At 34.9% G+C, this 13,689-nt stretch overlaps 1 long non-coding RNA gene across 1 annotated transcript in view; it reads left to right on the top strand.

Moving 5' to 3' along the window:
- Positions 1 to 13,689, top strand: part of LOC119069306 — a 481,283-nt gene that overhangs the window by 226,913 nt on the left and 240,681 nt on the right. The window lies entirely within an intron of this gene.

The following is a 13,689-nucleotide window of genomic DNA, read 5'->3' as shown; positions in this document are numbered from 1 at the left end:
TTAATTTTGAATTTGTGCATTTCATGGGAAATTAGTTGCATTTACATGATAGAAAAGATTTCAGTTTTTCATTTTGCCAATTCGGTTGAATTGCAATCATTCGTAACATTAATACAGTTTTTATCGAAAAAATTAGTTTAATGTGAACGAATAACCTGCTTCATTATTACAACAACTTTGATTGTTTTAAACTAAAATACAATTAAATTCGGAAAAATGTTGTTTTCCGTTTATCGACATGGTAAATTGGTCTCAATTGAAACACAAACAAATAGAACGAAAGACAATTAAAAATGTTTTGATGAACAATTACAACACATCTACATAATAACTAGCTACCAAAAGGTAATTCAGACGTTATGCAGAAGTGTTAAAAATACGTATTACAGTCAGAGACTGTGTATAAACAGTTTTGATTGTATGTGTGGATCAGCTGAAACAAATTCATGCTGAAATATTACTGCCTCTGACTGCATATTAAGCTATGTCAGCTATGAATTCGAATTAAATTGTTTCTTTTTACAGTCGTTGCAGCACCTTATGAAGCCTATAAGTCGTTGAAATTTATTCAACTTATCGAGGAAGTAACAAACATTGCCATGTTTCGCGTTTTTGTCATAATTTCATGAATTTTCAGTTACAGTGAGCATCTGGTGACATAAACTTTCGAGTGATTTTCTCGTACAAACCTTGACAGACGGTCAAGGAAATGAGCAAGTGGGTCATAGTAAGATACTGCCATAATTTTTTCAAATAAGATTTTGTAATTTAATCCTAAGTAACATAACAAAAAGCTCCCAACTTCTTTTTAGAAACACTCATATACCTCTCATCTTCGAACTGCACTGTAGAATTTAGTTCTACGTCGAATAAAAGAGACTTTATCGAAATCAATATTTACTCAACAAGTGTTCATTCTAACTAAAACAAAAAAAAAACACCAAAAATTTAACTTCTTTTGAGCATTAATAACGAACTGAATATCACAAAACAAAAACTCTTAAAAGAGTTAAGAATGACGAAAATCCTTTAGTTTCCACTTACATAAAGTATCGATATCGGAAAGGGTATATACAGTATTGTAAAATGGCAGAATGTTCAAAGTTAGATGAGATGACACATTAAACTTATTAGCCGCCTGCATTACATATGAGGAAAATCTTTTTAAGAGAATTTATGTTGAACACCACAAGGAATCGAAACATTAGGCAAAAAAGTTGTTAATCGAGCGAATCTAGTACGAACAGAGTTCAAAGCCACTTTAATTAAGTCAAGAGCTTTTTTGTTTGCAGGTGCGAACAAACATTGATATCTGTCGATAAGTCGTTAATGAGATGAACCAATTGAGTAAATAATAAATGATAAACATTCCAGTCATTGTTGTCTCAATTGTATCACTTTTGAAAGAAAAACTGAATTAATTGAGGCAGCCGTTGGTCTGCAAAATAGCGATGAATAAGAAAGTCCTGGTTCATCAACATTATTAATAGGTCATGCAACGCACTTCAAGCGAAAGTGGTACTTTAAATAGGGTACTGAAACTTGACTGTGCTCCATACAAAATTTTACACTGTAAAAAGAGTGGGGATAAAATTTCATACAAGTTAGTACTCTATTTGGCAGCTGTCATCAATAGCACTTTTGCTTGAAGTGCGTTGGGTCATGGCATTATTTTGACAAATTGTTTTTTATTTGACACAATACATTCATTCTAGATAAATATTTGTTTTTCATGTGTCGGGGCCGAAAAAGAGTGAGTTTCGAGATTTTTCTCGGGTTTTCGACCCCTTACATGAAATTTTTTTGAGTATCTGTTTTGGACGATTGATTTTAGGCACTTTCGCATGTACAACTCACGAAATTGCCTAAAATCAAACGTCCAAAACAGATACACAAATAACTATTACAGTGTGTCTCTAAAATGATTCGATTTTCCTTATAAATCCAATAGGCTGTTTTGAATTAGGAAAAAAACTGGATTGTAAATTAAAACTACTGAAGTAAACGATTTCCCTCGAACACTAAGCAAAAAAAGCAGATTTAATTGTAACTTGACACGCTTGTCGGTATTGAAAGATTAACGTAATTTAAAGACAGCCTTACTGCAGCTAGTTCAGTACCCAAAAAATAATCCCAAACCATCCTTCAAATCTTTTTTAACAATAAAAGTACAAAATGTAGATCATGTTTTACATTACAATTACATTTTTTTAAAAACAATTTGCATAAAAATGAAACTGGTCTTGCTTTATCATAAATCAAAACCAATTTTCAAAATAAACAAAGTTCTTACATTTTTTGACGATGATTTTTATTTTATGTAAATTTACGTTTTTAGAAAATATCGCTTTTTTTAATGCCTGAGTCAAAAATAAAAATAAACGAGCGATGCTTAAGTCGTTTAAGGTGTTGGAAGTTGGGGATATGCGTGGAAGAACGAATAAAATAACTTGATCTGAATCCGAATATTGGCTTTATTGAGAACAGAATAATTTAGATGTTTTGAAAAGACGGCGTATTTCTTGCTTAACTCTCTGGACAAAAAATCGAATAACAATGGCCGCGAGGTTCACACTCGTTGAAATGTTGTTTGTTTCGTAGAAACCAAGAATCCCGCAAAAAATTCTTTTCGGAAAAACTAGTATAGCTTATTACTCCGGTATTTTCCAATAATGAACTACATCCAAGGCATTTTAGTCCTCGACGGATAAAAAATCCATAGAAAATTACTCGAAGCAACGAGACGAAAAATCTTTTAGAAATATCTCTAAGATCACCAGTCCGTTATAGTCTATCATAGAACTTGGCCTCAAGTAGAGGTGTGTACCGCCGATTTTACGCCGGCGCGCCGGCGATTTTTTGCTAAATTTTCGGCGCGCCGCCGCTGAAAAATAATAGCTCGCGCCGCCGCCGCCGCCGATTGTATTTTCATCGCGCCGAAATTTTATACGTTTAGTGCTTTCAGCCATTTTAATGTGTAAACTTAAATTGATAAATCTATACAAAAGTGTATTTCTGAGTACAAGGTTTTAGCAAATGTTTATTTCTCTTAATTTATAAGTCAGGTTTCTATATGCTGCTATGTTTCTATATGCGTAGAAAGGAGTTTTTTGTTAAAATTTTTTTGTTGGAACTTTGGGTTTTTCTTCTTACTTGCACTGTACGACGGTGATTTTGTTTCTGCTGCTACGATAGGGTTATCTTCGAAGTAGCTTTATATAACGTATCCTATTTCCATCAGTCGATGGCAAGTGTTTTAAGCAAATTTTTGAATACTCGTCCAAAGAAAAATTTTGCTGCTGTCTTGGGAAGGGTATCGATGGATACAACTGAGGATGGTCAGATCACGCTGGCCTGGGACCGCCATCGATACCCGAGGTCGAAACAGCATTTGTCTTTTCTGTATCCTCACTTAACGTGAACCCTTGGGTACGTTACTCTATTTTCTGTACAATGGAATGGAGCGCGGCAGATGGCAAACGACGTTTCTCTTATTGTCTGTTGATGCAGATAAGAGGAAGAAGAAAGAAAACAAAATTCAGTGAATCAGTCAAAACTGGGTGAATACTACTGTAATTGTAAAGTGGCAAACTTAAGACCTTATGTGGAATTTGGGTGGAAAATGGCGCATATCACATGTTTCAGGAATTTATAAAGTGGAAAATCTTTCCGGTTTCAAGTTTTTTAGTCAAAAGACGAGACACGGGTATCTTTATTTTCAATTTTTAGCTGCTTTATGTAAAAAATTTGGGAAAAAAATCATTTTGGCGTAGTCTATACACTTATTACTTATAAATTTAAGTTTATCTAAATCTCTTATTTTCGAAAACTTTCTACTACGATCTCACTCCTACATCGAAGATGGACTAAAGGCAACAGGAACGGTTATTGCATAAATCGAAAGATAATAGTAGTGAGTTTGCGTAAATGACATAAATTATAAGTTGGAAATAAGAAACCTGCAGAACATCTAGTATGAAGATGTGACTTAAAATTTCCAACGTACACTGATAAAAAAAATCGTCAACATACATCCAGTATGTATGAAATGGCTGGCAGACAGCTTCATTTCTGCCTTACTTCGGATATGTATATTCCAACGTCTGGCAAGTATATCGTACATGTTCGATGTACAAACATACGAGTGACACGGATAGTCACGAGCAGTACGTATGACTATACGTCGGACATGTACGATATACATGTCAGACGTTGGATATACATGTCAGACGTTGGATATACATGTCAGACGTTGGATATACATGTCAGACGTTGAAATATACATATCCGAAGTAAGGCAGAAATGAAGCTGTCTGCCATCCATTTCATACATACTGGACGTAAATTTTTTTATCAGTGTATAAGTTGACTTATAGCTTATATGTCATTTACGCAAACTCACTAATCATTCTTGGATTCTTTAAATTAGATGTTTTTAAAATAATAGGTCAGTGAATGTACATTCAAAATATAAAATTCCCCTTGTATAAGTGGTTGATACTTCTGATCGCAAGATAGTAAGAATTCAGTGTTCGGAAAAAGGATTGCGCACGCTTTTTCAAATGTTTTTGCATTATTTTCGAAAGTTTAGATTTTTTGTAAATTTATCGGCGCACCGCCGCCGACTATAAATTTCTTTCGGCGCGCCGCCGCCGATCCCTTACCAGTCGGCGCACCGCCGCCGACTATTTTAAAATCGGCGCACACCTCTAGCCTCAAGAATTTCATTAGTCTTTGGAAGGATAAAGTTTAAAAATCAAATCGGGTCACCTTCAATGCCTGTTTGAGCTGTTTAGAAATTCAAGTTTGAATACGTTCACCGCAAAATACAAGACGAAGCCACTAATACCAAAAACTTTCCAAACTTACCGAGCTTTCAACGAGACGATTCCACAGTTACTTCAGTTACGAAAGTTAACAAAAAACGGATCATTTTAGAGACATACTGTAAAACAATTATTTGTTTAGAATAATGTTGTGCTCCAAATAAAAGTAACTTGGCACATGTGTTGCGACCAATACCATTATTGATATAATATATTGATATAATGTGTGACCTCTATTTATAGTGATATATAAGTATCCGTTTCATTTTTAAGTTTCATCTTGTTTAAAGAGTTTTGACGCAATTCATACGGTATAAAAGAGTGAAGGGATTAACGAAAAAATAGTTTTAGAATCGGAAAATTCCAGGCAACTTTCGAGCATTAAAAATGAATTCAATTTTGGCAATATTCTGTATTTCCTTCTGCATGTTTGCTTCGTCCAATGCAAGTAAGCCAAGTTTATTATACCGAGCAGAGACTAATTGCAACTAGTCTTAGGTAATAAATCATGAATAACATTTATAATTCCATATTTTGTCAGTGTCTGGTGATGCTACGTACTACAATCTAGGATTAACGGCATGTGGCCAATGGTTTTCCGATAACGATTTCGTAGCTGCAATAGCGTTCAGCTATTTTACTACTCCGAATCCGAACAATGATCCGATGTGCCAAAGACGGGCAAGAGTCACTGATCCCACCACTGGAAGAAGTGTTACTGTGGCCATTAAGGACAAATGTTGGGGTTGTAAGAGAGATGACATCGATCTTTCACCGGCTGCATTCAGCCAATTGCGAGACAGGGGTGTGGGAAGATTTAGAGTTAACTGGGAATTCATTTAATTCAATTGAAATGTAGCCAACAATTTTCTATTTTGCTACTAATCTTTCGTTCCAATTTGCACATTGAACTAAATTGTTAAATTTTACCTTCACCAATTATCAAAAGGGAAATCTAGTTCTTCAATAAATATAGGACATAGAGTGAAAATAAAAGATGCGTAGCGATATGAAGATTGTTTGCTGTATCAATGGGCTAAATCTAACTTTGTGAAGAGTCAGCGTAAATACAATTTGCCCTAAAAAATTACTTGAGTTTTACTATTTGCAAATTTATTACCTACATTTAGGCGGAAAATATTCGTTTTTTTATGATTTCTCGGATTGTGTAAATTTATGTAATATGGATAAAGTGGATAAAGTTATGACTCACAAACCAATTTTTCCGTTAAAAGCAACACATTCTCGCGTGCTTTTACTTTTTCAAAAAGGTTCAGACAAATTATCAAAAAACTAATATTTTTCTGCCAAAATGTAGGCTACAAATTTGCAAAAGATCGATCGCTCTTAGGAACGTCTTTAAATTCCGAAAAATTATTTAAAAAATATTGAAACTTAAACATAAGTCTTACGTTGTAGCCTCTTATGTGTTGTATTGTGCAAAGCACAATCGAACATTCAGAAATCTTGGTCGATTCCAGTTATGGAGAGGAAATTTGCCGACCTACTTCTTTCTTTTGGAGATGATGTCTGTCAGAAAGCCCGTTTACTAGCGTCATCTCAAGAAGAATCTGGATTATGGTTGAGCGCATTACCTTCAACATCTCTTGGTCCATGCCTCGATAATAACACCTTAAGAATTTCGGTTGCTCTACGCATTGGAGCAAAAATTTGTCACCCTCATAAATGCATTTGTGGTAAAGATTCTTATGGCTATCATGGGTTGAGTTGTATAAAAGCGTCAGGCCGACATCCAAGACATCATTCCTTGAATGATACAATTAGAAGAGGTACAGTTTCCGCAGGAGTCCCAGTCATTTTGGAACCACCTGGAGTTGTTCGTGACAATGGCAAACACCCTGACGGTCTCACCTTGATACCTCGGTCTGTTGGAAAATGTTTGCTACGGGACGCAACTTGCCGAGACACAGTGGCAAAATCATATGTGAGGAACAGTTCAAGACATGTTGGTTGGGTGGCAAAAACGGCAGAGGATAAAAAGATCGCACTGTATAATTCTTTAATTGGCCAATATTTCTTTGTTCCTTTAGGTTTTGAAACGCTAGGTCCATGGTTCTGGATAAATAGAGTAGGGCAAGGCAATTTTTGTTAAGAATAGAAGCCACTCCATGGGTGGAATTTGTATCATATACCGATACAAATTTAGGTTTGTTTTGTTGAATGATAAATGCTCTTAATGTGGATCTCTATTAAATCAAAAGAATGCATTAAGCATGAAACGACGTTACATTTTCCACTACGTTCAGTATTCCGTTAGCATTCGGATTGGTTAAAATTTGTAACTAAATCGTTGCAGTCAATAGAAATTCTCAACGGAGTGGTAAAACGTTGAAGTGAATTTCCACACTTGATCCCATAAAACGTCTTTAGCGTGTGGTCATTGTGTCATGCAGAGTCAAAGTATTACTCGCATTTCGTTTTTCCTTCATACATCCACCACTTATTATGTCTACAATGAAAGTTAATTTTAATGGAAAATTTCATCAGAACAAACAAAACCGCTGAGTCAACGTTGCCATTCTGGAGTTGCATTTTCTCATTTACCTACGAGCTTTTTTTGCAATGACCACAACCATTTAACCATGTGTGTGCATTTGAAAACACAGTTCTTCACAATTTTTTATCCATTGTCTGGACTTAACTCAATGCATGTTGTTTTTACCTGTGAAACGTAATTTAAATGTAACATGACAACACTTTTACTAGGATACTGCGCTGGCTGTGAGTACAGCATATTCGGAAAATTTACCGCTATAATAAAAGATTATAACTCCAACAGAGTTCTGCACTGTTTGTATCAAAATTACGAGTAAATAATATTTTGTATTTTTTACGTGAAAATGTGTAAACATCGTGTAAAACGTAACGTTAAAAATATCGAATGTGCTACACAACACACATAACGAGTGTTTGTTGTACGTTATACATATACGTTCCATAACAATAATTTTTAATTAATTGAAAGCTGTAGACTCATTAAAATCAAATATGTGGAATGTAAAGCAATTTCCTTAAACTGTTTTGAGTTTAATTTAATCTATCGCTTGGATTCTGGTGACGTTGACATGCTCCCCGTTATATGCTCCAAAAACTGAAACACAAATATTGTAAACAAACTCTCAATCCAAAATTCTATGTCATCATTTTTGAATTATGACATCACATCCCTATAAAATTTATTGAGTTGATTATGTTATAAATCAAATATTATTCATTCCTTATTCATACCGGAAGTCAAAGATTTTCCTTTAGTGAAAAAGGGTAATATTGAGGGGTAGTGCTATATATACTTTTAGTTCATGTTTATATGTACATATTATGTGTGTGCGCCATATATGACGAAGTATATTGATATACATAACTGGAAAACATGTTCGTTACCATCAAAATGTTGACATCTAAACAGCCAAGCAACTCGTTTTAGATACTGTTTTTCCTTTTACATGCAGACGTAGATATGCTAAGGATTTTCTTCGCAGTTCCTAAGATATACATTACATTGTGGTAGGTGTTTTCTTAGAACATATATGTAAACAAGACATAAGCCGATATGCTTTGAATTTAAATTGAGATAAATATATGGATTTAGATATTTGCATACGTAAAATCAATTTCCAATACGTGAGTGTAGCAAAAGTGGTATCAGTATTACATATATACACATTTTGATCCATTTTCCAAACTCACACGTACCGCATTGTACCGGAAAGGCTATTAGATTCGTCTGAAGTTTGTATTCGAGAAAGCAATTCGATGCTTGGTATATTTCGCTTGTTACGTCGTTACAATAAGAAACAATATTTTTCTGGTTTCCGTTTTAAATGTGAATCTGACCCATATGACTCTTCAGTACTGGGACAGTGATTTCGTTTTGTTTAAGTCAAAATCACATTTTTCCGTTTTACTAAAGTCAGTGAACAGTATACAAACCTAAAGTATAGAATCCAGCTAAATCATGAGTTACACATCAATTTAAAATTAAAATTTTTAAAAACAAAGAAAATTTTTCATTGATATTCCATCATCTCCCAAATGTACTGAAAATGAATAAAGAAATATGCCACTTGCATGATGCACGCAGCACAGTACTTTACAACAATGGTTTTGAGAGCTATTTCTGAAAACAAAGCTTTTTTGCTCTATGCATAGGAGGCCATTCATAAATCACATCACGCTAAATTATGGAATTTTTACATCCTCTGTCGCCTCTGACACTACCGAAGTAAATACGTTAGTACAACGCACGTAAAGCATGAGTGGTACTCTAAATAGGGAACTGAAACTAGACAGTGCACTGTAAAAAATGTCGGTTAATTTTTCATACAAAAAGGTAATCTATTTGGCAGCTGTCATTTGAGGCACTTTTGCTTGAAGTGCGTTTATTGTTTGCGATAAGATTCTCTTTTTTCACCGCTTTTGGCATAGCTGAAGGCGCAGAGTGTTTTTCGGCGCATATCCATCTTAGGCAAAAAAACATCGAATTGTCTCGACGCAGATATCTTATAAGATCTTCATAAGATCTGAGAGCAATTGTATGTAAAAATATGTAAAAATATGCACTTTCCCAGCTGCGCTAAAAACTATTATTTCCATATACATTCGCGAAAAATCATCACTTTTTACAATTGTTAGCGAATTATTTCCTTGTAAGGAAATGAAACTGCTTTGCGCAGCTTGGATAGTGCGTACTTTTATATACTTTCATCAATAGCTGATTTGCGTCGAGTTGATTCGAAATTTTGTTTTCCTGAACAGGCCTAATTATAACCTCTCATATCGCACCTATTCTTATCACCCGCGTAACGTCACATTTGAACAGCCCCTAGTAACTGTAATGTATGCGTCATAATGGTTCTGTCTTAATCCAATTCTGCACATTATGTTGTATCACTGCACATACGTGTTGCTTTAAATCTATGAAACGATAGTAGTTATACAAAATTGAATTTTGCTTTTTGCTTCAATTACAAATTGTTTCTTCGTTTAAATTTTTCATTTAAATTCTACGAATTTTGCGAACAAACACGTCGATTGCTATTGATGCTTAATCGACGAAAATAACCATACTGTTGGGTCTGTTTTCTTTGTATAAGTGCTATATATATATATATATATATAAAAAACAAGGCATCAGAACAGTCGGAGCGTTTGCTGCGACTTAGCCCCGTACGACCCGTAATCCTATTTCGTCCGTAACCATAATACGTCCGTAGCCCCTAATAAGCCCGTAACCCATATTCGTCCGTTACCAAAATGCTTCTGTAACCTTATTGCGTACTTGACATTATTGCCCATTTTTGAAAGTGTTCATCTTTAAAATTGCGCATAGCGCAATTACAAAAGCCCGTACGAAGTACTTCTCAAGTAAAACAAAAGTTTACGATGTAATTTTAGGAACCCGTATTTGCAACTTTTTTTATCAACTTTCTTTCGGTATTGAATAATCTGACAAACGAAACAAAAAGTAGCAATATAACTCCTGTAGGTTCAGAGATAACCCCAAAAACATAATTGAAACAGCCAATTCCAAATTCCCGACTTTTTCATGAATGCAGCCGTCTTCTACTCTCAAAACTCTAAGACTTTGCCGAAGAAACCAATATTCCATCTGTCATATGTCATGAGATAATTCTAAAAACCTGATTGAAACACCAATGTCCAACTTTTCGACATTTTCATGAATACAGCCGTCTTCTACTCTCAAAACTCTAAGACTTTGCCAAAGAAACCAATATTCCATCTGTCATATGTCATGAGATAATTCTAAAAACCTGATTGAAACACCAAGGTCCAACTTTTCGACATTTTCATGAATACAGCCGTCTTCTACTCTCAAAACTCTAAGACTTTGCCGAAGAAACCAATATTCCATCTGTCATATGTCATGAGATAATTTATAGTGAATCACTTAGGGCCGAGTAACGCCCTTTGAGCCCTCCCAGCAAGCCCACGTTGCATCCTACCCAAAAACAATGTTCAGCAACTTTGTTCTACTCGTCAATACCTTTCATTTGATATATCACAAGCAGCTACTGCGTGCGTATTTCTGTAGATATCGTCAAAAGACTGAAAAACACCTATAAGGCCCTAGCCCTGGAAGGGCCGGCCCTACCATGCCCATTTTCGAACTTGACCTTACTTTTGTCCATACCAATCAGGGAAAAAAAAAATTTTTAAGATCGGACACTTTTTACTCAAGTTATAGGGGTCACGGACGGACGGACGGACGGACGGACGGACGGACATTTTTTTTATTGCGGATTCGTCATCTATGAACATAACCAAATGCTTTGCCCTTACTGTCTGCTTCCAATTCGACGTGTTACAAACGGCATATTAATCTTATAAGCCCCCAGTACTTCGTACGGGGCTAAAAAGTGCTATATATTACGCAGAAGTATTGCAGAACATTATTGTGCGGTCACAATAGAAGTGATCATTACCTTTCACGGACGGCTGTGTCATCTGTTATCAATAGTTACGAGTAAATTAAACAATGATCATCGGTTTTATATTTTATGAACATTTTATATTAATGGAATAAAAGATGTTGCGTCACAGGTAAGTAGGGAATGTAACCGGGAAATTAAAAACCCGGAAAAACCGGTTAACCGGTTTACCATTTCACGGAATTTTTTTTTTGTCATTTACCGGTTAACCGACCTTCAAAAATTGAATGATTTTTTCATTTTTCCTTTGCAATAATACTTTGAATTGAATTATTCTTCTAGTTGCATTTAAGCATTACATCTGAATTGAACTCGTTGTGAACATTTTCATCACCTTTTCATCGTAAATTGCAACTCAAGGTCAGCCCTAGGCTAAGAAAAAAGGATCAGTTTTGCGTTGCTGAGGTGGACAATCATGCTGTAATTTCTATTGTAATCGAATTTTCACCACAGGCTAAACAAAAGAAAATGCAGCATAATTGCCCATCTGATCAACGCAAAATGTCTCATTTGTTCTTAGTTTGCAACTCCGAAATTGCTGTTCTTTAGGAATTCTACAGAATTCGAAGTTTAGAAGATCGGGTTACTACATCTTTAAGAAACCAATTGAAATAACGTCCATCAAAAATTCAAGAAAACAGTTCAATAAGGAGCTTACCTTTCATTTATTTCCTTTTTCAGGATAGGAAAAAATGCAATTTTTACACTGTTCAACAGAAATTTTGAAATTAGCTCACACGATCGATTTCCGATATTTCTGTTGAACTGTGTAGATATGGAATTCTTTATCATCCTGAAAAATGCAAATAAAGGAACGGTAAACTCATTTCTGAAGGGCTTCGCGAGCACAATAAGCCACTTAGTAGGGGTAGGATAAAAGCATTTGCCATCGGTGCAAGTTACAAACTCCCAACTCATCAAAAAAAAAAACGAGACAAACGAGTACTATTCATTTCCCGGGAAATTTTTTCTCATTTACCGTTTTTCCCGTTTCCCGGTTTTTCAAAATCGACGGTAAATGCATTCCCTACAGGTAAGTTCATTTCTTCATTTCCCCACTAAATTGCATAGAGTTAAGGTTTCTAACGCATTTTCCTTCTTCTGCAATGCAGCCAATTTCTTTCAAGATTTTCAAGTTCTCTATGAGAGCGGTTTGTATAAAAAAATAATTTATTTATTGCTCTTGAAAAATAGTTGATCACTACCTGAACGTGAGGAACTATTAAATCTTAACATCTTTTTTAATGAACTGAAACCACCGTAACATAAGAAAATTCTAACTACATTTTTGAATTTAGAATTTTCCTTTTTGTTTTAAAAATTTTATTGCTATCCCACATGATTGTACTTGACTGATTGGTTTTTCTTTTTCTTTTTTTAATTGATGGTATGATGAACTCTACGCAAGAATGAAAAACATTAAAAATTACGAGTGATTCCTTGAAAACCTTGGAATTTTAAACAAAATCTTTTTCTAGGAAAGTACTATCTTGACATTATATAAGTGGATTGCAGGGGCGGACTGGCCATACCTTGACAAGAAAGAGTTGAAATTTTACCTGTTGCACGAAACTTTTTCTCCATTTAATCTATGTTATCTACAACAGTTGTATTTTTCGTATGTAGAGCTACAGCTGAATCAGCTATTTTAGGTTACCTGGAGACAAAGTTACCTGCAACAGGTAATTTTTTAGTTTCTATTGGTTTTTATTGGTCCCTATTCGCCTTTGATAACCAGTCCGACTATGTGTGGAATTTAATTACTAAAAATTACCAGAAAAATCGGTAGATTCGGTAATTACTTAAAATAGACCCTGGTGTGTAGTAGAGAACAGGGAAGTCTTATATTGTGCAGTAGGTCGCAATATTTTAACGAAGATAGATATGGACTGATAATTGACTGCGTGCGAATCCATCATTTGCAATCATCTAGTTCATTTACAAGCTTTCTTCCTTACAACGCATAAAACATTATTACAAAAGAGATGCAAAATTCTGCGAAAATGTTCATTTAAATTTCCATACATCTCTTTTGCACTAAGTTTTTTATGCGTTGTAAGGCAGCATTGACTTTAAATATTAATTTATTTGATAGTTGTGGGGTGGTTGTCTTTTTAACTGTGACTAACTGTGAGTTATAAAAGGTCGATGATTGTTATAGTTAGAAGGGTTCAGGCATCTGCTGGGCGCTGTGGTCTTAATACTTGTTGCTCACCGTAAAGATTTTGACGCAAATGCGGCAAAGCCTTTAAGTGAACGCATAAATTGGGAATTCTAAATTATATTTCTCAGTTTATCTGGTATGGAGAGAAGACTTAAACATTTTACTAGTTATAAGCCGACTTATAAGCTACAATAAATTTACACAATCCGTCCTTTGTACTAACGGTGTC

This window comes from Bradysia coprophila (genome assembly GCF_014529535.1).
Source record: "Bradysia coprophila strain Holo2 chromosome X unlocalized genomic scaffold, BU_Bcop_v1 contig_26, whole genome shotgun sequence".
Taxonomy (NCBI): Eukaryota; Metazoa; Arthropoda; class Insecta; order Diptera; family Sciaridae; genus Bradysia; species Bradysia coprophila.
The sequence above is the reverse complement of the archived record's forward strand: the minus strand, read 5'-3'. Positions and strand labels throughout refer to the sequence as shown.